The sequence below is a fragment of the Aplidium turbinatum genome, chromosome 10 (assembly GCF_918807975.1).
Source record: "Aplidium turbinatum chromosome 10, kaAplTurb1.1, whole genome shotgun sequence".
Classification (NCBI taxonomy): domain Eukaryota; kingdom Metazoa; phylum Chordata; class Ascidiacea; order Aplousobranchia; family Polyclinidae; genus Aplidium; species Aplidium turbinatum.
In genome coordinates this window covers 16,706,492-16,733,818 of record NC_137481.1, presented here as the reverse complement: position 1 = coordinate 16,733,818, position 27,327 = coordinate 16,706,492, and the positions used below count along the sequence as shown (strand labels likewise).

The following is a 27,327-nucleotide window of genomic DNA, read 5'->3' as shown; positions in this document are numbered from 1 at the left end:
TTTACCAAAATTGTATCTTATGTTGACAAACTAAATTGCGTCAAGATGTATCGAAGCGCAATGAAGATTCCTAGCTGACTGATCATTGTGGAATGCGAGTGGCTTTTCTGATTAAACTAAAGCGGTGGTTGAGATCAAAAATTTATTTTGTATTGTTGCCACGTGTTGAAACAGGCAGAACGAGAAGTCGCGCAGTACCCATCGCCATCGGAAATGCAATTGAACAAAAGGGTAATTTACTAATTTAGGGTACGAGAATCAAGTCATATCAGGCTGAGTAATTGTGACGTCAGAATGACTATGAGTGAAATTTACTAAACTGTGGCCAGTGATGCCAAAGTAACAATGTTAAGCTAAACTTGAAAGTTTAATTTTTTAGGTTAAATACATGAGGGTACTGCACTGTATAATATGACACAAAAATGTAGGAATCAGTTCTGTTTGTTTTTATTTCTGATCATCACAACGAAAAAACAATATATGACAAACACAGCAGAGGCTAAAACCTCAATTGCTAAGGTAACAGGGATCAGTTAGTCAGTAGATGTAACAGAAAATATATTTCGCACTTGCTAGTGCATCGTCAGTTCTGATGAAGGGCCTTTTTTTGATATTTGTCCCTTTATCAGAACTGACAATGCACTAGCAAGTGCGAAATATATTTTCTGTTACATCTACTGACTAACTGTTACCTTAGCAATTGAGGTTTTAGCTTTCTAGATATGGAACAGGGATCGTTTCAGAACAAGACTAGGTCAGAAAGCGAGGCAGACTCCGACTCAGCAGCAGCCTAGAGCAGTTAGCTAACATAGCAGAGGTCTAGAAAAAGGTAGAAGCAAAAAAACGCGGACGTTATAACGTGCATGATACCAAAGCAGGACAATCAGTTTAAAATATGGCACGGTCTCAAGGAATGCGAGACCGCAGTTGATACAAAGGTCTCGCTTTCAGTAGTAATCCAAAGCGGAAGAGTAAACTTATGGTAGGCCTATCCAGTGGCTCCGAGAGGGGGGGGAAGTCGGGCCAGTTTCCCCCCTAGCAAAACATTGTAAAGGAAAAACGAGTAGTTTTTTGTTTTTGCACTTTTGAGGGGGGCCCATTTTTAGTACTAAAGTAAAAATGTACCAACTAAATAATCAACAAATTCTTAAATGAAGTGCGTAGTTCCAAGTATTTCTCATTCATTGTAAATGTCACTCTCGATGCTTCTCATCAAAAACAAATCATTTTCGTGTTAAGGTAGGCGATGTTGAACAGCTTCAAAACGTAAAATCTGAAGCTAAAATGATTTCTGTATCACTGAACGGTTTCGATTGTATTGATAGTTTCAACTTGAAAATTGGCGCTGTTTTAGCTAAGCGGGAACTATTTTTGCTTGACAACTGAACCTTAACTTCAAAATCTGCGTTGGCCAGGCATAGGATGTTGTATCCAACATAAGTTATCTGGGAAAGTTAAAGGTATCATTCCAAGCACGATTAAAGAAAGTAAATCCTGTATATTTTTTGTTTATGGATCATCATCAGTCATTATCTCCGCCTGCAGCAGATTGCGCATCAACATGAGTTATTTGCTTCCAAGAGTGGCGATTTTAAGCCAGCTCGCCCAGTGTCGCCAAGTTGAGTCCGGTCCATGATTGGATGTTGTCTTGCCATCGTTTTGGTTGTCTGCCCCGTTTTCTTTTTCCTTCTACTTTGCCTTCTGTGCAAACTTTGCTGATTCCGAATTGTGATCTTTTAGTGTGGCCAAACAGTTTTAAAACTTTTGATTTTATTAACTTATTGCTGCAATTGGATGTAATTTTGTCATAGTTAAAAGATCTTCTGTTTTCGTGTGGTCAAGTAGCCTTTTGTTGGTCATGCTTCTCATGATGTGATTTTGGAAGGTAGTGAGTTTTTTTCTTTATTTGAGTTTTTTGTTTATGGATGTTGTTGCTTGAATCTAGTTGGAATTCATAGCCTAATGTTGCCTACAGACAGCGTTGTTCAAATGTCTTATCATTTTTGGTGTAATTGATTATCTGTAAGCTTGGGGCATCTTTAAAGTTATAGCCCAGTCAGAGGAAAAATTTTAAAAAATCTAAAGAAAGCTGTCCTATCATCTTGCAAAGAAAATTGACTTCGAGAGGGTAATCAAGGCGTGGTGCAGTCAAACCCAATGCTTTACATCACCCTTCTGCAATTGAAGCTCTAAAGACGTTTCTTAAATGCATCAAGTTGGAACCAACAAGAGCTTGATCGGAAGCTGAGTCAATGCTAAAGTAGCCTCCAACTAGCAGTTTTAAATTTGTGACTGCTTTGTATTATGTGGATTACGGTCCTAAACAAGATTCACTGATGAATTTAATGCAATTAAAGGAAGATGTAATCTAAGTAAGAGAAAGCTGAGAAGAGTATGCTACTACTCGCAAGCTAAAGTTGCAGTGACAATTGTAAATTTTAAAAAAAATGACTTTGTTTTCCTGAGGATAGAACGCTTTTATAACTCCACTTAACTAGCTGAATCATTCGAAGGAAATGTATTCTATCGTACATTGCAAAGGATTCGATAGTTGTTGGAATTGACAAATGTATGAACAAACTTAAACATATCGACGATGAGTTTGAAGTTCCATGAAAATTTCATCGTATGTCTGTTGTGCAGGTGCGGGGATGTGGGACAAATTTAAACCATTTGTAGGCTACAACAATGACATTTTTCAAGACATTTTGGATGAGTTGGTACTTTTGACAGAAAGTCACACAGCAAACTTCAGCTGAAAACTAGAACGAACCACCCCATAATCTCTACACAAGGAATCATTGATTGCAACTTTCGAAAGATTTTTCCAAATAGTTTTGTTATGATTTTGTTTTGTATTCCGGTAGCTACCTCCAACGGCTGTGCTTTGAGAACGTGGTTTTAGCAATTACTGAAATTTGTAAAGAATTGTTTGCGTTCCAGTTGGCCTATGACTCAAAACCGATTGAAAAGCCTAACTATACATGTTGTGCATCAATTCAGACGTCGCAAAATTTTATCATTTGATGCTATGATCCGTAACTTTGCATTGCAAAAAGTCCAGAAAAGGTTGAATTAAATCAGGGATGTCCAAAGTAAGTTTGAATTAAATCAGGGATGTCCAAAGTCCGGCGCGTGGGCCAACTCCGACCCACGAGACGTTTTGTATGGCCCGTACCTGTTGTTGTACGATGTGTTATTTTTGGCCTGCAGACACACAAAAATCATGTAAATTCAACATGCAGTTTTCAGAAAAATCATTGTGGCTGTTGGCCCGCGAACACTTATTATCAAATCTGCATCGCGTGGGAAAAGTTTGGACACTCCTGAATTAAATGCTTGGTTGAACTATTTTCGTTGCCTGTCGGCCTATTGTGTGTTTACAAAGCTTTCTAGACAAAATAGTTTGCCTCAATGGCATTTTTGCTGCAAATGTAACCCAGTGATTATATATTGATGATTTTTACATTGAACGAAGTTCTTTTCATGCTGAGGAAAGTATGCTAATTTCAGCTTAACACGAACATGCAATGCAATATTTGCTAAAAAATATTATGGGGCCCAATTTTCGTGTTGTTTCCCGACCAGTGCTGATTTCTCTCGGAGGCCCTGGGCCTATCATGTAAAAATGATTGTTGGTTGTCAATCGTCACCGCACAGCAAGAATGTAGTTAACAACCTGAGCCGAGTGATACAACAAACAAACCTTTCTGTAAACTTTGGACAGGCTGCTGACGAGTGGTCAAGTATCAGTCACATGATTGGTTCAATGAGTGCATTCGACCATGCAAGTGTTTACTCAGAAAGATGTGATAGCAGAGTTGCCAGAATTAGCTAAAAGGCAGCAATTGTACGAATTCGGCTACAAAACTTTTCTGCTTAACTAAAAAAAAAATACAAACCTGAAAAAAACAAATTTGCAAGAAAATCGCAAGGTTGGCAACGCTGGTATGTGTATAATGTAGGTGTCTTGAACTAACTTTTTTTTATTCCTGTTGAGTCAACAAATTTCTGCTGTTATGTAACAATAGGCCTAGTCATGTGTTGAAAATTTTTAGAATCATTGATCTATTCTAGAGTATATATGCTGCTATTGAACAATAAATACCATTAATACTACAAAAAGTGCTCAATACCAAGCAGAGCGAATTAAATCAAATATAGTTATTACTCTCTAGTCTAAACCCTTGCCTCTTTTAGGGTAAAACAGGCTGTCAAGGGTTTAGACTAGAGAGTACTCATAAGTATATTTGATTTCATGCTGCTATTGATGTACCAGTGGTTAATTTTTATGTTTCTAGGTGCTTCAGTCACATGAAATAGTTGAATAAAGTACAGTAGCCATGAATCTATTGTTTTGTGTAGTCATGCTTCCACTTTTGGTTGCCATGGCAGAACCAAAGTTGGATGATTATGATACACCATGTTATGCAAGAGATTATGGTCATGGATCAATAGTTTGTGTTTGTAACTCCACTTACTGTGACACAATCAGTTCCACGCGACCAGTGCCTTTTCAATCTGTTAGTGTTTACACATCCACAAAATCTGGTCAGCGATTCAACTTTTCAGTGCAAAAACTTTTAAAATCCCCTTCATATGGATCCAACTCTGTCAGCATTTCTATTGATGCCACAAAAACTTATCAAAAAATTAAAGGATTTGGAGGAGCAGTTACAGATGCAGCCACAATAACTTTGAAAAATCTTTCAACAAAAGCTCAGGAAAGACTGTTGCAAAGCTACTTTAGTCAACATGGAATTGAATACAATATAGCAAGGGTTCCAATGGCTAGTTGTGATTATTCTGTTAGAGAATACACTTACCTTGACAAAGAAAATGATTTCAATTTAACAAGCTTTGCATTAGCTAAAGAAGATCTCTTGTACAAAATTCCTGTTTTGCAATATATATTGAACATAACTGTGAAACCTGTGTCCTTGTATGCAAGTTCATGGACTGCTCCTGCTTGGATGAAAACTAATGACAACGAAATAGGTCGAGGCTGGCTGAAAGGCCAGGCTGGAGATAAATATCACAAGACATGGGCTCGCTACTTCACCAAGTTTTTTGATGAATACAAAAAGCATGGAATCAATTTTTGGGGAGTTACTGCACAGAATGAGCCATCCAATGGATTACTAATAAGTAGTACATGGCAATCATTAGGTTTTACTGCACAAACTCAACGAGATTTCATAAAAATGGACTTGGGGCCTGCATTGCACAGAGACGGTTATGGAAATATCAACCTAATGATACTTGATGACCAAAGAGTTTTCATGCCAACATTTCCTGAAATTGTTTTTTCTGATTCTGAAGCTGAAAAGTATATCTCTGGTGTTGGTGTGCATTGGTATTGGAACGATGTAGCACCACCTTCTTTGCTATCAGATACTCACAACGAGTTTCCTGACAAATTTATTCTTGCCACAGAAGCTTGTAATAAAAATTCACCGAAACCATCTTTAGGTGATTGGAAGACTGGGCAAAAGTATAGCAATGATATTTTAGACAACCTCAACCATTGGTCTATTGGTTGGGTAGACTGGAATATGTGCCTTAACCTTCAAGGTGGTCCGAACTGGGCTAAGAACTATGATGATAGTCCTATCATAGTTAATGAAAGTGCAGATGAATTCTACAAGCAGCCCATGTTTTACCATCTAGGGCATTTCAGCAAGTTTCTTCCAGAAGATTCGTTGAGAATTCAGTCATCGATAAATATGCAGTCAAGTCCATTGAAATTTGTAGCTGCAACCACTCCAAGCAAGCAAACTGTTCTTGTTATTTTGAATCCTACTTCTAACAACATTCCTATTACTGTCAATGCTCCACCGTATACCTTCAATTATACCATGAATGCTGATGCTATTGAAACTTTTGTATGGAATTGAATGAGTTTACTTCAATTGTATCCTATCTGTCACAGGTATATGTTTATTGTTTATGCATTGAATGATTTTAGTGACTGTGATTCAGATTGCAAATAGGTTACTCATTTGTTTGTTAAATTTACAAAATTGCCATTGTGTTGTTTTTTTTGTAATTATGTATTTACTGAATCGTAAATGAAGTAAGCAAAATGATGGAATATATTCGATGCTTGTCGGTCACTTGCATAACTTGTTGGAATTTTACAGCTATTTCTTCAATCGTAGCATGTTACTTGTAGTTGGAGATTTCCGGTTTTTCTTTTACATACGCTGCGGTACCAGTACCATGAAAGTGACTATCTTTTTACAATCTTATGGTTGCCTTGTATGTGAAAGTGTTATGTTGCATGCAGATAGAAAAATTGCAGGGTTGATCGGTTTAAACCGGGGCAGTTTAAAGCGCCCGGTTAAAACCTGGTTTAAACCGGGCAGTTTTGACCACCTATTAGGCTATTACTGGTCAAAACCCCCTTAATGTATGAATCAAGTTGCTTTAGTGTAAACCCCTTTAGTGTATGAATCAACCTAGTTTTCACCTGTTAAAACCAGGTTTAAACCGCTTAGTGGTCAAAACCAGTTTTGACCACTTAGAGATCAACCCTAAAAAATTGTGATATGAAGTCATCCTTATTTTTTGTTATAGAGTTTCTTTAATCGTTGCATCGATATTATGCATTCATACCCTGTGATATTTCACATTGTAGCCTAATATTTTGGAAATAGAGTTTTTATTTTCGCTTGAAGTTATGCTATATTTTAAGAGCCTAAACCTTTTTAGAATTTCTTGTGTAATGTGCACCTCTTGTGCATAGTATGCTATAAAGTGGAATTTGCCTACATTCCACACTCAACAATCTTCCGAGTGGTTTCTTGGGCTTTTTTTCGTAGGACATATGACGGTAGGAAGCAATAGTTGCGGCTACCCTATTTTATGGGCTCGGTGAAGATTGACTGCCGCTATGCGAGCTGCGCTTAAAGTTCCTTGGTGAAAAATAAAACTATTCAGTTGGAGGATACATTTCTGACAGAATACCATGGTGGAGTTTTTAGAGAAGATATTTATCAGGGTGGATTTTAACCGATTCCCTTTTATATGTTAAGCATTTCCGAAAATGAAGATGCAGTTTTCCTTTTCTTGTCTCTTTTCTATATGCGTTGCTGTAGGTAATTATGATTGCTATTTAAGCGCAATTGGTGCTTAAACTGTGACATTAACTTTTTCTTCTTCATGGGCTGAACAAGTGAACATGCACACCATTTGGTGTATTACAAATAGCGTTAACGTTGATGTGTGCAGAATTTCGTATGACAACTGACGCAAAAAAGACGATTTTAATTGTCAATTTTTGCATAACAGTTGGTTTAATAAATCTTGATTTAATGCCTTGATTGACACTGATGGCTTAATGCTAATGCTACCACCGAATCATCGTTGATCAAAATGTCTTTTTCAACCTTTTCATGCAGTTGTTTCACTGTAGGCTTAATAAATCGACGTTTGACAATACCAGTTTCGAGCTCTGTTTAATTTACTTTGATTATACTGTATATAGCCTACTTTCTACGGTATATTCTGTATTAATATTGTTGCATTTTGTTAAATGTAGGCTACCCTCGCATCATTTAGTAAAATAAATTTGAACTACTTGTACCTGTACTGTACCAGGCTGTACGTGTCACTGTCAGTAGTGTTAGTTCTTTTAGTCAAATCTAAGAGGAATTAGTAATAGGCCGTACGGTAGCCTATATTGTTAAAATTTTCAAATTTCTTTTGCAAATGTTAGAAAATCGGATTCCTTGAGCGAGGAAGTGACAAGGTCACGTAATGATAGTTTAACTCGATTGCGTGCACTTGCTTACCGATACCGAATTTTCAAGATTTTACCACTTCTAGTTCTGGTCCCAGAATTATTTTTCTTTAAATAGGCCCGCTTGCATATTTATAGAAGCCATAAAACTTGCAGAAATTCTTTGGAGTGTGAAAATTCTAAAAGCTTAACCATTCATTACCGTAAGTTTATGATTAAATGAAACGTACTACCATATGATATAGTTAATTTTTATTGCATGTGATTCAGGGACGTAAGCACAAGGGCTTTTTACGTAGGCTTTATTGCGTATGTCAGGGGTCTCCAACCCTTTTTTACATGCGGACCACTTTAGCACTAAGAAGAGCTGTGATGCCCCCCCTGCCCTCAATTTTTCTGCAGATGGAGGGGCACGGGGGCAATGGTGCCCTTTTAAAGTCATGTAAGCTACTACACATTTTGCAATACAACAATTTCTGCTATTCGCTTTTAGCCTAATTATAATCTTTCATTTTTGCCTCAAAATAATATTTACGCGCAAACTTTTGCAACACAGTACAGGCCTTAAAACTCGTCTTTTTTTTTCGGCAGCCTTCGTGGCCTACCGGGAGCTCCTTCTCAGCGGCCAAATCTGCGTGCTTGGAGGCCAAAATAAAAATAACGATAGCACAAGTAAATAGAATTAAACTTGCAACAATGCTAAAATGATCACTTAGCGTTGTTGAAGTCTGGGCCTGGGCGACGTCCTACAATAGAATCGTTGCACCACGCACTAATTGCTTTATCGGGATTGTAATCCAGTACTGCGGGGCCATCTAACGACACTCGCACGAGTGTCTCCAATGTGGCTGATTTTAAAGAAGTTCGCCATTCCCCTAGAATTCTTTTTAGCAACGAAAAACAACGTTCGACATGATTGTGTTGACGATGACGGCAAGGAAATAAAATAAGTATTTCAATGATGTGAAGGACATTAGGCTACCAAAAAAAGCATAATTTTTGTAAAATATGATCAAAAAATGTTTTCCCTTCAGATGTCAACTAACCTGGTTCTCCTTTTTAACAAAGATTCAATGTCCGACAACATCGAATCGACATAAAAACGACAATATTGCCAGCCGACGTAAATTAGCACTTCGGATTAACACTTTGTTAAAATAAACGTCGAGAATTACAAACAAGACTTACAACGCCGGTGATTGCAGATGGATATACTGTATTCCATCAATAACAAATATTTCCGCACAAAGCAACAGTGGCGATTATGACGCGCTGACCTAATTTTGCGTCACTCTTTGATTGATACTACATATTTTCGACAGTTAATCCACGATCATTCTATTGCGAAATTAAATAATTGGCTAGAAGAGACCAGCGGCCAAACTTGGCCGATTGAGGAGGTAGCACCGGCGGTCATTCAAGCACTACTTTAGCGGCCATGGCCGCAGGCTGCTTTAAGGCTGGACAGTAGGTTACATCATTATAACATAGCATGATGCCCTTCTTTGTATATCGAACGGCGGACAGTTCAGTTCAGTTTATTGTTTTGCTGGCGATAAACAAACAAAAAGTACATACAAATTGAGTGTCTATCAGCACAGCAGGATGGCAACGAAAGACCTGTAAGGTCATCTATGTCAGCTGCCACCCTAGCCTGTTGCAGGTAACACAAAAAAACAAAAAACAAATAATCACACAAAAAAAACAAAAAAACGGACATATGAACACCAATACAGAAAAAAAAAAACAAAAAAAAAAAACAAAGAAATATCAACATTAAAGCAAATATGAATTAATTACCATATTGACCAAGAAGAAAACACTTGTACTTAGCGATAAAAACATTATATGTATTTTCTTTCAGCTCATTAGAAATGTCACTCCATAACTTCACACCAGTAAAACATAACATTTTTTTCCCACTATTTGATTTAACAGGCGGTAAAAACAACGAACATTTTTTGAGATGGCGAGTGTTGTAACTATGGATATTATTTAAATTGGTGAAGTAAGCATCATACAATTTTGGCAACATATCATGCACAATTTTAAACATAAATTTTCCATATTCAAGTTTAATCAAGTCTTCAATCTTTAAAACGTTAAAAGCACGATAGAGCTCAGCTGTATGGGTTGTTTTTGGTAAAAATAAGCATGAACGTATAAATTTATTTTGAAGTACTTGAATTGAAGAAATATGTGTTTGGTTAGACCTCCCCCAGTTCAAAATGGAATATTGAACCTTAGATTGAAAAAGAGCAAAGTACACAATTTTTAATACAGTTAATGGAGCACAGTATCGAAGCCTGTATGCAATACCACAAACCTTTGCTAGCTTTTTACGTAAATTATTAACATGTTCCTTCCAATTTAGTTTTTCATCTAGTAGTACTCCTAAATATTTTATACAATTTTTTCTTTCCAGTTCATTTCCTTGAATGTGTAAACTAAAATTTTGTGTGATTTTTGGTTATAGCAGATCAACATATAACAAGTTTTAGAATAATTTATAGATAACTTATTAGACTTCATCCAAACATCAATTTTGTCTATTTCACAACTGGCTCTACTTTGAAGAGATGTCAAGCAGTGGTCATTCATTTGAAAGTTTGTGTCATCGGCAAAAAGAGTTGTTGTAAAGGAAGATGCATTTGGAAGATCATTTACATAAATCAAAAATAACAATGGTCCAAGGATTGAACCTTGTGGTACACCGCTCTTGACTTCCAGAAAATTTGATCTTGTACTACCTATTTTTATACATTGAAACCTGTTTGTTAAATACGAAGTTAATATGTTATGGATTTTTCCTCTAAAACCGTAGTGATAAAGCTTTTTCAAAAGTATGTTATGATCAACTGTGTCAAATGCCTTGCAGAGGTCTAAAAAAATCGAGCATGTAAATTTACCGTCTTCAAAACTTGATAATAATTCTTCATATATTGTGGTTACAGCCAGACTTGTTGAATTGTTTTCGCGGAAACCATGTTGTGATGTCGTCAGTAAATTATATTTGTCAATAAACTTCATCATTTTTTTGTGAATAATTTTTTCAAAAATTTTAGAGAATGTTGGTAACAGTGATATGGGTAGGGGGGGGACTTAGAACGCTTTTTGGCAAAAAACGGTTCTCTAATGGGCTAAAAATATGGACCGAGATATAAAAACTCCAGCAAGCCCAAATTTATGCCTCTGGAAGATCGTTTACCCCCTTGAACATACCCCTTGAAGATGACCACTTTGAGATTTTGGATATTTTCTTGCAGTGTTGCCATATAAACCAATACGATCAAGTCTTAACACATTTTATCTCGCAAAACTTGTTCCTTTGTAGTTTTAAGCAGTTTTTGATAATTTACCAGTATGTAGAAAGATATTTTAGTTGTTTAGTGACACACTTTATTGAATTTAAGTTAAAAAATAGTATTTTTTTTTGTGAATGGCAACATGTGTTCTGCTTTGGAGACTATGTCATAAAAGCGTGTGCCTTTTGATTGTTTGTACAGTGTACAGTACACGTTAGTATGAGTGATAGTGCAAGGCAACTAGGCTACTTTACATTGGAATATTGCCTGATCAATGAGTATAAAGCCTTTCCAATGGAGAAGAGAGTACTGATTTAGATACAATTCAAAGTTGTAGTAGGCCATATTAGGCTAATGCCTGACAGCTCTTAGCCTACAATCTTGTAGAAGCTAGGCTATAGCTTGTGGCGAAACCAACCTAGCCATTGGTGACTATCAGTACAACAGTTGCAATAAAATGATTATTTTGGTTCAGTTTTAAATCTACAGAGTTTTACTATGGTGTAGAGAAGGATGGAGCAGGGGCCACTGCCCCTTAACCTTATTTGGATTTTTTGATTTATTTTGAGGATAAGGTTTAATTTGCTCTTTGAAACAACTTTTGTTTGGCCAACACCTTGATGGTGTGTTCTAATATTGCAGTCAAGTATACCATAACCAAAACAGACCCAGAGCAAACATTGATTTTTATTGTTTTTTAGATGTACTATAAACCTATATTATATTGAAGATACAGAAATCTGAAAGTGTACTATTATCCCCTTTGAGCAGTTAGCAGTCTATTTACACCTAATAATGTCTGCTTTTGAAACTCGGTCCAAAGCAAAAAAGAAATTAGGTGATGTTGTTTACACTGAAGCAGCTGGCTTTCCAGCAGGATCCCTTCCTGTAGAAAAGGCAGTCCTTGAAAATATGTTGTACTTGTTACAGCCTAAGAGAGCAGGTGCAAATGAGAGAAGTAAATTGGATGCTGCTGGTATGATAGCAATGATGTTGCAAGAACATTGGTTGTTCTGCAATTTGTATACAGTTTCCACTATTGCAATTAAAAATCGTGTTGTTAAAATTTATGATGAATTTATGTATCTTTTGAGAATAAGAAAATCTCGTCAAAACAATCGGCATCAGAAACGAGTGAATGACTTCAATGACAGATCCAGTGGTGTTTTTGATATATTTTGTGAAAATAACGTTCAAAGAAAAAAACTTGAAGCTCTCCATGGAGTAACGATGACCAGTATGGAATGGGACTTTCTGAAAGATCAACGCTCAGAACGAAAAATGTATTGTGAGGATTACATTGACAAACAGTGGTGTAAAACAATGGAAAGGCGAAAGCAAGATCTTCATGCTCTTGAACGATTGAGGTGCTCCGAAAAAAGAATCACGGAAGAATATAATGAAGGTTTAACTGAATTAAATGAGATGCTTTCAGACTCTGAACAATCTAGTGCTGTTGAGGTCACTTCAGACGACACTCCAACTGATGATGAAGAGCCTAAGCCAAAGAGGAGGAAAGTAGCTATTAATCATGTGGTTGATGACACTATGGCAAAGCAATACCAGCATGTTCGACTTACTTTGCGAAATGTTCGCAGTGAATTTTATGAAACCTTGGACAAACTAAAAAGTGTTTATCATATGTCTCAGTTCCAAGCAGAGGCAGCTATCGTGGAAACAGCAAACAAGATGTTTGGAAGAACTTGGAAGTTTCATGGTAGTGACCCGGATCAACTCGATTTGGACACTTTGCCGGACAGACATATTATAAGGAAAACCGGCAAAAGCATCGAAACAATGGCTCTTGATTCCATTGTTCAAGAAATTATGTTTTCTGAGAATAATGCAGCCATTACATATGCTAATGACGGATCAAAAAAACAAGGAGCTGGTTCTTTCATTGTACAGGGAATAATAATAAATGGAAAATATAGAGCACTGCCTACCTTGTCCATTGTTTCAGAAAGCAGAGCTAATTTGGCAGACTTGAAAATGAATACACTACGGATCCTCTCTGTGGCTAGTGATGTGGAGGCTAAAGATATATATGAAAAGATTGACTTTGTGTTGACTGATCAAACTTCACATAATTTTCAAGTGGACCACACAGTGGCTGAAAAGTTTCAAACAAAAAAACTACCTGATCATGTCTTCTGCAATGTTCATCCAAGCTTGATGTTCAATCGTGAAATAAATAAGCACTGGGCAAGTTTGGAAAACGCAATTGGAAGAGACAAAATTTATGCAAACTTTCTTGTTAATGCAACCTCATCAGCAAGAAGTGTCACTGAACAAGCTCTTAATTGCATAACAAGGCTAATTAATCATGATTTTGATCACAAACCATGGAATAAAGCCAGAGACTTTGACCTTCACATTGCCCCAAGAAAAAATCTATCAGTAAGCCTCAAAGATGAAAGATTTAATCGTTTGACTTTGTCCTGCGCTATTGTATTGTATCATATGGAAGACGTAGCTGATTTTTTGCGTAAATTTTGTCATGTTTCAAATCAGCTAGCATGCATTGTTAGGTCTTTCCTTGACATCGAATTTTTAGATGTTATGTTTTGTATTGGAGCTCTTCTGGGTTTACATCTGGTTGAACCTTTTTTGTCACTCACTCTGTCCCAAACTAATACATACTCTAAACTAACACCTGCATTCCATCAACTTTATGAGGATCTGAACAACACAAATCCTGAAAAGCTATTCGATCTTGATAACCCTGCATTCCAATTCGTGTCATCCGATCGTTTTCATGCCACAAAGTACAGCCCAGAAATATGTGCAAGCATTGCACAAGTGACATCCACATACAAAGCACAACTTAAAAGCATGTTACAAGTTCTTCTTCCAACTATCGCTGAAGCATTCCAGAGACAAAAAGGAAACATTTTTGGATTCGGAGATCATAACCCAAAGGCAAATATATCCTTAGCCCACATGGATCAGGAAAAACTGGAAAAAATGCCTATCCACAACATTGACTCTGAGAGAAGTGTTGGGTTCATTAACTATGAACTATCTCGCAGAGGGGCCAGAGAACTACCAGCAGCCTCTTCATCACAAGTAAAAAATAAATCCCAAGATCTAATTGAAAGTATGCCTTCTGGATCTTTCAAACGTTATACCAAAAAAACCATCCTTATTCCCGAATTGCAGCTAGAGTGGAGAAAACTTCAAGATAACTTGCAGAAAACGATATCAGAAAACAAAATGTCCGCTAATATTGCACTAGACCAAAGACGCCAAAAAGATCTTGCAGCTCTCAAATCCTTAGGTGGACCGTTTACTTCACCAATGGAGCTCGACAATTACGCAAATTCAATTCAAGCAGAAAGGACCAAGACAGACAGATTGTACAGGGAAATACGTTACGCCAGGGACACATCGTTATCCATTCCCAAAACTAGCGATATTTTTAAGCTGAAAAAAGGACACAAGAAGCTTCCACTTCACACATACATAACAAACTTGAAACTATACCTTGAAAATATTGTATCAAAGACTGATGTGACAATGGAAGACTTCAGTGAAGCAATCACAACAATTGTGACTGAATCAAAAAAGTAGTGTTTAGTCACTGTTTACGTACCACAAACAGCAAAAAATTTGAAAAATTCCAAAACTTTCAACCCCTATGTTCAAGGGGGTAAACGTTATTTTTACGCGTTAAAAGTAAGATGGTTGGTGTTTTTACATGTTTCTCCATATTTTCAGGGGGTTAGAGCATAACTTTTGGTCTAAGTCCCCCCCCTAATATGGGGCGCAAGTCTTTTATAATTTTCGGTGAGTTCACTTTAGGAATAGGAACTATTTGCGACATTTTAAGAACATCTGGAAATATTTCTGTAGCAATGCATATGTTTAATAACTTTGTTAGGACAGGAGTGACAACTACATTAGCCATTTTAATAAATTTGGATGAAATTTCAAAAATTCCTGCAGCTCTGTTTAGTTTTAAGTTCCTTATTACATCAGATACCTCATCCTCACTTATGTCTTCAAAACCAAAGGAATAAAAGTTTGATGTCGAAAGAAAGTTTTGATAAGAGATCTTTTGTTGTGGGATAGAAGCTGCCATTTCAGTACCTATATTTGTAAAGTATGTATTTAATAGATTGACAAAAGCATTTGAGCTTGTAGCATATGGTTTATTCTCCACAAACATAGTGGGTGGAATTTTGTTGCACTGAGATTTGTGACGGCCACATATCATGCCGTTAATTATTTTCCATGTTTTTCTTGTGTCATTTTTGTTTTCTTCAAATCTTGTTCTGAAGTGTTGATTCTTTAATAGCTTCTTTAGGTGAGTTAACTTGTTGTTGTATGCTTTGTATTTCATCCTTGCTGATTCATTCTTGGTTCTTATCCAACGTCTAAACATTTTGTTTTTTGTTTGTATAGATTTGTATAGACCTTTTGTTATCCATGCTTTTTTTGAAAGTTTTATCTCACGTCTAGACATCTTTTTTAATGGTGCATGTTTTTCAAGTGTTTCTTGAAACTGTAAAAGAAATGTACGCATTAAATCATTTGCATTGCTATTGTTAGGATTTGTAATGTTTAGGTTAGCAGCCAAATCAGTTAAAAAAATTTCCAGATTGAAATTCTTTAAATTTCGAGTCCATTTAATCGGCGGTTCTGTTGTAATAGATTTTTGTTTTACACATAAAAATATGGGAAGGTGATCAGATATATCATGCAAACATATCCCATGCAGCTGTTCATTAACATCGGTGTTGGTATACATATGGTCTAATAAAGAAGGTCTAGAATTTCCACAGAATCTTGTTGCCTTGGTTATTAAAGAGTTGCAGCCAATTGACTCAAGTGATTCTACATAGTCGAATATTACAGAGGATTCATTTTTTTTCAATAAATCAATGTTGACATCTCCACAAAGCAGGTATTTGTGTTTGACATTCTCAAAATCATCTAGTAAGGCAATTAACTTGTTTTGAAACAGAGAAAAACTTTTGGTGGGATGGCGGTATACAACACCTACAAGGAGGCTTTTTGAGTTCTTTTGCTTAACTTGGTAGGCTATCACTTGTAGGCTATCACTTGTAGGCTATCACTTGGACACTTGTAGGCTATCATTACTTAATACATAGTGAGCTGATAGATTAACATTATCGCTATATCTAATCTTAAAACTTGAAAAAAAATTGGCCTTTCAGTAAACAAAAGTGCCCTTTTTTCGTAATCTTGCCCCCCCAGTCAAAAATCGTTCCGGCGCCCCTGCCTGGAGCATCAAAGAATCCAACCCAAGTATTAAAAATATCAAAGATCTTCTTTTCCTCCATGCAGGGCCGGTTTTAGGCCGATTTGACCGATTAGATCAAATTGGGCCCCGCACCTTGAAGGGGCCCCGCGCTAGCGGGGGTCTTTCTGTATTACGAGGTTTAAAATACTACTGAAACGTAAAATAAAAATTGAAATAATATTCTTTCTCATAACATCAATTTGTTATGCATCGTAACTAAATCAAAGTTATATTTCTGTGTCTGCCTGGATTTATTTGACTGCCAGGATTTATTTGACGATGCCAATAACTGTTGCATCAGGGGAAAGAAGCTTTTCAAAGCTGAAACTAATTAAAACGTACTTGAGATCTACAATCGCGCAAGAAAGACTTAACAGTTTGTCAATGCTTTCTATAGAATGCGAGATTGCTAAAGCCATTGACTTTGAAGTTATTTTGAATGACTTTGCTAATGAAAAGGCAAGAAAAGTTTTTTTCTGAAAAACTAAAGGTTAATTGCCTAATTTTCCTTGTTTGCTATTAAAAGTAAAACAACATATCGTAAATAAACATCCACATTACCTTTAATTTGTTTTATAGCAAGTAATAAATGTCTATCTTTGTAGTTTGTATGTACTGGTATGTATTTTATGATATATAAACACCCATAAATTTTGCTATGAAGAGTAGGGGCCCCGTCATCACATTTCTAATTGGGCCCCGCGGTTCCTAGCACCGGGCCGCAACTTTTGAAAAGGTACCATAAAAAAATCCCCTTTCAGCAACGGTTTGACCAATCAGAGCGGTGCTGATCAGTGGAGTATGATAATCTTGAATTAAACTACAGCACAATTAAGTGAGACTTTCGTATGCACCAACACCAATGGGCTATTTAAACCATGATTAAACTGTGATTAACCAGGCAAGTTAAGTAACAGAGTTAATACAGCTCTGGAGTAGGTTTAAAGCTTGATTAACTTTCCAGCAAAGGTTTCTAGTACTGGTATTGTATTAGTTCTTGATAATTGCAACATCAGGCTGCACCTTTTGAACTATGGAAGGTGTGATAGGATTAGAATGACCAAAATGTAATTGTAAAGGTTCTTCACTTTTCATGGACAGCAACTGATTTATAATCGTATATAAAATAGTTGAGGTTATGGGTTGCTTACCAAAATTTCGCTACTGTAGCCAGGGGTGCCGGAACAATTTTTGACCGGGGGGTGTAGGATTATGAAAAAAGGGCATTTTTGTTGCTGAAAGGCCAATTCTTTTAAAAGTTTTAAGATATAGCGATAATGCTCATCTATCAGCTCACTATTGAGTAATGAACAAGTGTCCGGTATACAAAGAAAGGCATCATGCTTTGTTATAATTGTTACGGCCAATCTCTGTACAAATCAAACGTCATATAAAACCGTTCAAGTCTACTGAATATTACGTCATGGAAGTTGCTAGAAAATGTGCCAAAATTGCACCATCGTTCATAGACTTGTGTCAAACTTGTTTGGACTTGTTTGGGCCTGTTTAAACAGGAAATATTACATCAGCTTTAAACACCTGTTGGAATGACTTCATAATTGTCTTTCATTTATTGCGTCACAGTTACTTTCTACGTGAATTTGAGATATTGATATCTATTCTGGTCATTCGTAAAATGATTGTTTGAAAGTTGGCCGCACATTTAACTGTTGGCTTAGTGCTTGCTAGCTGGACAAAAGTTCCGTCTTTTATCCAAGTAATCTGTTGTGTAGTGACAGTTTAAGTGGTGTAGGCGTTGCACCCCCTCGTTTTCGATAGCCTCGGGCTAATTTTACTGGAATACACTTTTGAATAGACGTTTCGAAAGTGTGTTTATTTTTGGGTCATTGCATGCAGACGAACGGATTTGGGAATCTTACGTTACAATTTTCCCACGAAGAGATTATGGTTTACCGCTGTGACCATAAAAAATAAAAGACGATTCTCTGTCTAGTGTTTGGCACAGAAGCACTTAGAAGCAAAGAAATAATAAAAGAAGATCTTATTGGTTGGTAGTCTAAAGAAGCAAAGAAAATTAAAGACATTTCTTCTCGGTAGGCAACTGAAGAACTTTAAGCTAAAAAGTAAAGACATTTCTTCTCAGTTTGGTACAGAAGAAAAATAACTTTGACATTTATTGGCAAGAAAGAAGATTAAAGGCAATCCATCTGTGCTTGAAGATTCAAGTGGAAGAATCCAAGCAAGTTTTGTGGACGTTTGGACTTCACATACTCGTACAGCTACGGTATCGTGCATTTAAATTCTTTTTTGTATTTTTACGGTCTTTGCAGTTAAGTTTTTTATAACTAATGTAATTTTGTGTGTTTGTGTAACTTAATTTTTTAATTGTTAAATTTAGCTCTAACATTTAATATGTCTACACTCGGTGGTGACAGGGACTCGACCGCCGTCGACTCGACTGAGTTTAAGCCTGATGATGTTCTTTGCGGTCGGGCAGGCCATTCTGGGGAGGGACCCATTAACGATGAGGCTAAGTCAGTTCGAGAGGCCCGGCATCTTAGACGGGATATTTTGACTCAAATTGGGAAACTTTCTGTGGCCCTAGGTTCTTTGAGTGATAAGCAGGAACTGCTAATTTTTCGATCTAACTTATCTACTTTAGAAGAGGAATTACGGCATTTCCATGCTCTTTTGAGTAAAATTGTTAACTCTGCAATCTTGGCAGAACTTCGTGATAGGGTAGATCCCGAATTTAACTCGTTAAAAAATAACTTCGAACAAAAAGAAAGTGATTTCTCAGATAGGTTAGATGCTGACATACATCCTGAGGATAGCGCCTCAAATGTAAGCACTAGGATGTCTGAGAGCTCGTCACGGATAGTTGCACAAATTAACCTACAGCTAAGACGAGAGGAGCTCCAGATCCAAGCCGAGGCCGAAGCAAGAGCTGCTGAGGCCGAAGCGAGAGCTGCTGAGGCCGCCGCGAGAGCTGAGACCATACGAGTTGAGGCCGAAGCGAGAGCTGCTGAGGCCGCCGCGAGAGCTGAGGCCGTACGAGCTGAGGCTGCCGCGAAAGCCGAAGCGAGAGCTGCTGAGTTCGCACTCAAAGACGCACAGTTGAGGGCTGAACAACGTAAGGAGGTAGCTTTAGCTGAATATCGTTCTGAGTTGGGCTCCCGGCGTAGCTCTAGGAAGGGCTCTTCTAGGCATTCCAGAAGTGAACATCAATCGCAGTTTAATTTACCTAACCTTTTCCAGACGCCTGTTCAATCTGTAAGTGGACCTGTACAATCCACATGTTTTCCAGCTGTTTCAGGAGGTCTCGGGGCCGCGGCTAAGGGTCTTCCGAAGGCTGTAGAGCCAAGGTCTGCAAATTACAACCGAACTCCTCCCCCAGAGCGTACAGGTCACGGGGCCGCCATTAGCAGTAATGCTTTGCCCCCTTCAAAGTTTTCTGCGCCGCTAGTTGCTGATCGCCCAGCTACACGTAATTTAGGTGGTTGTGAGAGGCGTATCGTGTCTCCTGATTTTAACGTGTTTGAGGATCGTGATCAGGCTGTGCATGTGACTGAGCCCACTCAGCCCCTTAAGGGATATAGCTTGTCTTCTCCCGCTAAATCGAGTTCTCAACAGCAGGATTGCTTTTTTGAATACCAAAATAGTAGGACGTTCTTCGATAAGGCGGCCTTGATTGGTTACGATGGTAATAATATGCCATTTGTCTTCTTTAAAAATCGTGTTATGGCCTTGATGGCAGCTTCGCCCTTTAAGGGAACTCGTTTGACTTTGTTGCAAGCAGCTTGTGTTAGAACAGCTGCACAAACGATTGCTAATTTGGTTTCCGACACTCCTGGCTTGTCAGAGGAAGACAGGATAGAAATGTCGTTATCTCGCTTGTCCCAACGTTTTGGAGTTCGTGGAGGTCTTTTCGCAGAACCAGAAATTAGAAAGTATCGCTATGGTAGCAAATTGACTTCTATCTCTTCCAGTGATTTGAAAGAGTTTAAAGATGAATTGTCGCAGTGTTTGCTTTACGCGAAAGCTTATGGTCAGCGTGATAAATTAGAAGGACGTTTTGTTTTGGATTTGGCTAAACGACTCCCGTTTGACGCTAAGCAGCGTTATCTTGACTTTTTAGGTGATCAGTATGGTAGCACTGAGGAACCTACTTTTCAGAGTTTGTTTGAATTTGTAGTACGAGAGGAAACGCGCAAGTCGACTGATTTTAGCATTATGCTAATGGGCGATTCTGGTGAGTCGCAGCATTTTAAAAAGTTTGGCAAAGGAAAATTGCCTTCATGTCCGGTTAGGCAGACGGCGGTAAAACCCCATGATAATGTGATTTCAGGGAGTTCGCAGTACTCGACTGCTGTTGGCGCACCGCGCGGCGGTGTGGCCAGACATAGTGACATACCGGCGTGTTTTTGTTGTTCGTCACGTGGTCAAGTTGAATATCATTTTTTGTCTAATTGTAAAGAATTTTTGCGCTTGACACCTAAAGATCGGAGAGATGTCATTGTGAAAGCTGGCAAATGCTTGAATTGTTTGCGCCAGCATATGGTTAGAGACTGTAATCATGCAAATAACTGTCGTAAGTGTGGACCTACCAACGATAGGAAACACTATTTTCTTCTGCATGATTTTTATGTGACGTCACGTGATTCTCTGGATTTGGTCGGTAAAGATGAGGCTGGTGCCAGAGTTCCTGTGCGTAATGTTAAGATTGGAAATGTTAAAGCAGCCTTTAACCGCGTTACTGCTGCTCGTGTTTTTAATCCAATGACTGGCAAATCGAAGTTGGTGTATTGTCAGCATGATCCTGGTTCGCAGTTGACCTTTGTTTCGAGTGACTTGGTGTGCGAACTTGGTCTTAAACCGTATGATAAAGCGTCGTTTAAAATGGATACTCTGGCTGGTCAGAAACCTACTTGTGCTGACCTTGTTAAACTCAACATCCAGTCGTTAGAGACTGATGAACTGTTTTGTGATATAACCTCGGTGGTTAACCCAGCTTGGGCTGACGATGTTAAAACTTTACCCCATAAACAAGATTTAAGTGGTTTCCGTCATTTTCATGACGTGAATATGTTTCATTTGAATGATTGTAGTACTGTAGATGTACTGATTGGCAACGACAACGCTTATTTGATGTGTGCAAAAGAAGAGCGTGTTGGTGACAATCGTAGTGAACCGCATGCTTTGCTCACTCCTCTCGGTTGGTTGGCTTGTGGTGGTAAGTCACCCTTAGTTGAAAGCGTTGCTAAAGTGTGCAGAGTGCAGACGTCTTCAGAGTCGGATGTCATCTCTGGCTTTCAGCGTAAAATTGAGTCTCGCGATATGGAAATAGCAGACCTGAATAAAGTCATTCAGGATTTGACTTTGCAAAATGAAACCTGTGAATTGTCTCGCAATGATATTTTGGCTAGAGAACTTGTCGAACCGAATATTGAGTTGAAAGATGGTCGATTTGAGATACCTGTTCCGTTGAAGGAAGATATTGATCTACCTAACAATTTTGTGTTGGCGTCAGATAGAGCTGCTGCTTTAAGAAAGAAAGCTTTAAAACAACCTGAACTTCGTGATTTCCTTACTGACACCATGAAAGATCTTAAATCTAATGGCTATATTGAGCGCGCGGGTGAAGCAGGAAATGTCAAGGGATTTGAATGGTATTTACCATACTTTGTGACGTCACAATTAAAAAAGCGCATTGTTTACGATGGCAAGTCTGAATTTCGAGGAACTTGTGTTAATGATGTAATGTTTTCGGGTCCTGACTTGTTAAACCCTCTGGTAGATGTCTTGGCTAGATTTCGGCTTGAAAGATTTGGTTTCGTGGCCGATATGACCAAATACTTCTTTCACATTTTGGACTCTTCAATTCGTAAGCCCAATTTTATTGAACTGCTTACGTACACAGGCAGTGCCGTTCGGATCGTGAACGAACGCCCTTTGGTACCTTTGAGTGACGACCCTAGGGATTTTACTGTCATCACTCCTGCCTCACTTTTGACCCCATACTTAGACCCATACTGTGCTGTTGGGCAACCACATGATCGTGACCAATTAAGAAGGGATTATCGGTTCAATTTGTCACTTTCTCAGCAGTTTTGGAATAAATGGATCGATTTTTACTTGCCAGGTCTTCAGGGCCGGAAAAAATGGCTAAAAATGGCCGAGAATTTGGAGCCTGGTCAACTTGTAGTGGTAGGTTCTCTCCAAGACATTGGTAAACGTGGGAAGTATCAACTTGGGAGGGTGCATGAGGTAGTTCCACAAATTAGGAAAGGGAAGCCTGTGGTTCGTAGAGCCAAAGTTGCCGTCTGCAACTATGATGAGAGTACGGGGAAAGTGAAAGTAGACTACGTGTTGAGGGATATTTCGTGCCTCGCCCCCGTAAAGAACACCTAAGTGTTAGGGTTTGAGCCTGGTTTTGTCTGCGGTGGCCGATACTTGTCTGAGCCCGGAACAGTCGGTTATTATCGCAACTATTGTATATAGCGTCATTTAGCGTGTACCTATGGTACCAATTTCATGTATCGTTGTGTTTATTCTTATTGCTGTTCATTCTTTGCATGCCCTTTGTATTTGCGTATTAACTTAAACGTGAGTGATTCAAAAAATTTGTGTATCGTGTGTTTTATTCATTGGCTCACGATTGTCCTTCAATTCTTTTTTAGTTATGCCATGTTAGACTGTCATAACTAGGGGCCGCTATGTTACGGCCAATCTCTGTACAAATCAAACGTCATATAAAACCGTTCAAGTCTACTGAATATTACGTCATGGAAGTTGCTAGAAAATGTGCCAAAATTGCACCATCGTTCATAGACTTGTGTCAAACTTGTTTGGACTTGTTTGGGCCTGTTTAAACAGGAAATATTACATCAGCTTTAAACACCTGTTGGAATGACTTCATAATTGTCTTTCATTTATTGCGTCACAGTTACTTTCTACGTGAATTTGAGATATTGATATCTATTCTGGTCATTCGTAAAATGATTGTTTGAAAGTTGGCCGCACATTTAACTGTTGGCTTAGTGCTTGCTAGCTGGACAAAAGTTCCGTCTTTTATCCAAGTAATCTGTTGTGTAGTGACAGTTTAAGTGGTGTAGGCGTTGCACCCCCTCGTTTTCGATAGCCTCGGGCTAATTTTACTGGAATACACTTTTGAATAGACGTTTCGAAAGTGTGTTTATTTTTGGGTCATTGCATGCAGACGAACGGATTTGGGAATCTTACGTTACAATTTTCCCACGAAGAGATTATGGTTTACCGCTGTGACCAATAATGATGTAACCTACTGTGTTGCAGAATTTTGTGCCATGAATATTATTTTGAGGCAAAAATGAAAGATTATAATTAGGCTAAAAGCGAATAGTTATATTGCAATATGTGCAGTAGCTTACCGGCGCCCCTGATTGTAGCATATGCGCTGTTACTGATGGCTTGTTGTGGCTTTATACCGGTAATACATTGTCCCAGGCCTATAAAAAATTGTTTAACAAGCTGTTTTCGAATAAGGACCTTCTGCTGATCCTTCTTTTAGGATGAAACAGGCTGCAGGCCTCGAAATTCGTTTTTGTTGACGGCGGACAAACGTGTCCGGTCTGAGCAGCTATCTCGACGGACAAATTAAGTTTCACGGCGGACACGCCAGTTTTAGCGTCAAACGTCATGCTTAATCAGTATAATCACTTTATCTTGATAGTTCTTCGCCATTTGATAACTATAGGACGGTTTAAAAGGCTTTTTAAAATTTCAAAGAAGTCAATCTGAAAGGCTTTCATCAGACCAACGACGTGCGGTTGAAGAGTCAAAGCGCTGCGTAGCTGCTTAATACGCTGCATAACTGATTAACTTCCACCGAACGAGGTTGTGTGGCTTCTTGCGTCACAATGCTCTGGGCACAAGTCGGAAAACTTCTACACCAACGCTACTATTTTCCAGGGTTGTTGGTATTTTACCCGACCCAAAAAAACCCGGGTAGGTTTTTTTAATAAAACCCACTTAAAAAAACCCAAAAAAAACCATAAAAAACCCAGAGCATCATATTTGTCCAGTTTTCATTAGAAAATTAAAAAAATGAACAAAAACACTACAAGGCACTTAAAACAAACTTTAAATTAGGACTTGAGGATGTGATTGTGAAGTAAATTTCCAAGAATAAATTGAAAACGCAGTGGATATTGTACAGCACACAAAAATCAAGTAATGTCACTTTGTGTATACTACACTAAAACTCATTTATGCAAGAAGGCCTTATAGTTAAACTGGTGAAAGTACTACTCTACTGTAGTCTGTATATATGATGTGAAATGCAATTTAGGAGGCTATTAACCAATTACAGATTCTGGATTCTAACGCATGGCTGTTTCAGAGCATTTTCCTAAATGGCCATTGGCCACGCAATCGCTCAATTTCTCATCCATTACTATATATAATATATATACAGTAGAATTCGCCTATTGTGACTTTGGCTATAGTGACACTTCGCCTACAGTGACACCTGTTAAAAAGTCCCGTTTGCAAACCATATGTTTTGCATAGAAATGACTTCGCTTATAGTGACTTTGTGTATAAGAACACTTTGCTTACAGTGACACCACATTTCTGTCTCTTGGGCTCAAAAATTTCCGTATAAGGACACTTTACGGTGTATTTCCAGTATAAGTTGGAATCATATTTTGTCCTTATCAGCCAGCAAATCCATCTTTTTACATTGATTTAACGTATGCAGAGGTTGAACCATAAAGGATTGATTTGCTGACTGGGTTTGAATTGAACCAACATGGGATGCGCATGCGCAGATACTGCACAAGTGACGTTATCAACGACGTCATCATTCGTCTATAGTGACACTTCGCTTTTAGTGACACTTTTTCCGCGGTCCCTTCAGGTGTCACTATAGGCGAATTCTACTGTATTATATATATAAATGATAAAAAATATTTAAACATGATGGCATAAATGCTCCAGCTCCTTGCCTTAAAATCTAAAGCAAATGATGCAATAATGTGATTTCTACCACGGTAGCATCAACTTGGTATAGAAATCAGTGGATGATGCAACAGCAACATCCAACTTGATCTTGAAATTAATGGATGATGCATTGATACAACATTCAAGTTACAACAGCCCTAGTGCATTATTTTATTGAGTTATGCAAGTATGTACTGTAAGTGAAAGGCACTTCATTTGTAAAAAGTAGTTTTGAGGTGAAATAAGCATAAATCTACCTTTTATTGCATCTTTTTAAGAAAACCCAATAAAACCCAAAAAAAACCCGGGTTTTTTTAAAAAAACCCGGGCGGGTTGGGCTTTTTAAAAAAAACCCGGGTTTTTCTCAACCCTGCTATTTTCTAATGTGCAAAGTTTCACTAGGCGTTTTTCTTTAGGTTTATTTTTGCGTATCATTTAACGAAAGTGAATTTTCTCTGGCCTTTTCTTTCTCACAGTAATACCAAAACTTAACAAATTTTGCTGTAGTAGCCTACTCGTAGAATCTAATTTTGTAACCAACCTTGCCTTATCAATATTACTGGAGGTCAAAGCCAGACATTGGCTTGCCAGATGTTTCGTCCCTAAGACCTTTCGTCCCGACGTTTCGGCCCTAGGCTTGCGAGATGTTTTGTCCCTGAGATCTTTCGTCCCGACGTTTCGGCCCTACAAGACATCGGCTACTTTGGTGGAAAGTGCAAGATTGAGAGTGGCAAAACACCGCGACCAAAAACAAGGTTTATTCGAAGTCGGCAAGGATCGAAACATCTTGGGCAGTGACTCGTAACTATTGCTCGTAATGGTTTTGTTTCTGGCTTCCTGTCAAGCTGTTTTGTTTGTTTGTTTATCTTTATCCTGCATTGCGGGAAAGCGGACTTGAGCGCTATGCATCGGTGTAGGCTACGCCTTGCCCTTCCGACATACACGCTGCAGCCGACGGCACGCTGCATTGACCCACGCTGCAGCCGACGGCAATGTCTCTTTCCGGTTGTCTACTCTACTTATGACTTAAATTTGGTACTACCCATTACTCGAAATCGATCACTGGGTAGAGGCAATTATCGTAAAGTTTCTTGCCCAGAGAAACAACAGCAAGTGCAGGTGGCTGGAGTCGAACATGCAGGCTCTCGACTGCGAGCCCAACGCGCTAACCACTCGGCAATTTCAAGTGTATCTACCTTGGAATTGACTTTAATAAGCGGGTGTGCCTGTTAACCGTGGGCTTGTGTAACGTCATAAAGCTGCTTTTCTTCTATGCAAGACGATCCTGCCCAGTGTCCGATAGGCTGCAATTGTTGTATGAAAAACGATCGTGTTATTTTATTATTTCACACTCATTCCAGTGCAAGAAAGGTAACCTAGCTTGGAACCACATCAAAGAATTTTGCATGACCCACTATAGGTTAAAGGTTTCTTTTTTGAGTCACTAATATTCTTCTGAAAGAAACATAGTAGATGTTGCCAGGGAGGTCCTAATAGGTAAAGTAAGCCAATGTGACAAAATGGGGGATGACAAGCCAGTTTATTAGCTTGAGCAAAAAGTGACTCCTAGATGGTAAGAAACCAATAGCTGGGTTAGTAAAGTTGACGACCATGCAGACTTTTGTAGCGTAAAGCGTGTGTATTGATTTATAATAAACACAAGCATGGGCTACTTGGGTGACACACATGCAAATTGCAAAATAAACTAGACTACGATACGTTTAAAAAAAATAGCTAGCTAGGTCTAAGTCAAAAATATTTATTTCCGAAAGCTTGAAGTTTATAGCCTACAGTGATTCACAGATGTATTCAAATGCAATGCTTATTAATAACTTTTTAAATGGATCCTTTTATTAGTCTGTTTCATAGTAATCGTTTGGCACTGATTTGCAGATCTACATTTGTCTACTGTTCAACAATAAATGCTCGTAGCCTACTACAAAAAGTGCTCAATGCCAAGCAAAAGGCCAAGCAGAGCGAATTACATCAAATACAATTACTATTCTCTAAAGAAAAACAAAGAATTTGTTTCCCATCAAATAGACGATAAATGGAGTCTGATTAAC

General features: G+C 38.2%; 1 pseudogene; it reads left to right on the top strand.

Moving 5' to 3' along the window:
• The first annotated feature begins 4,305 nt into the window (after positions 1-4,305).
• Positions 4,306-7,583, top strand: LOC145778164 (lysosomal acid glucosylceramidase pseudogene; annotated as a pseudogene).
• Positions 7,584-27,327: the final 19,744 nt, after the last annotated feature.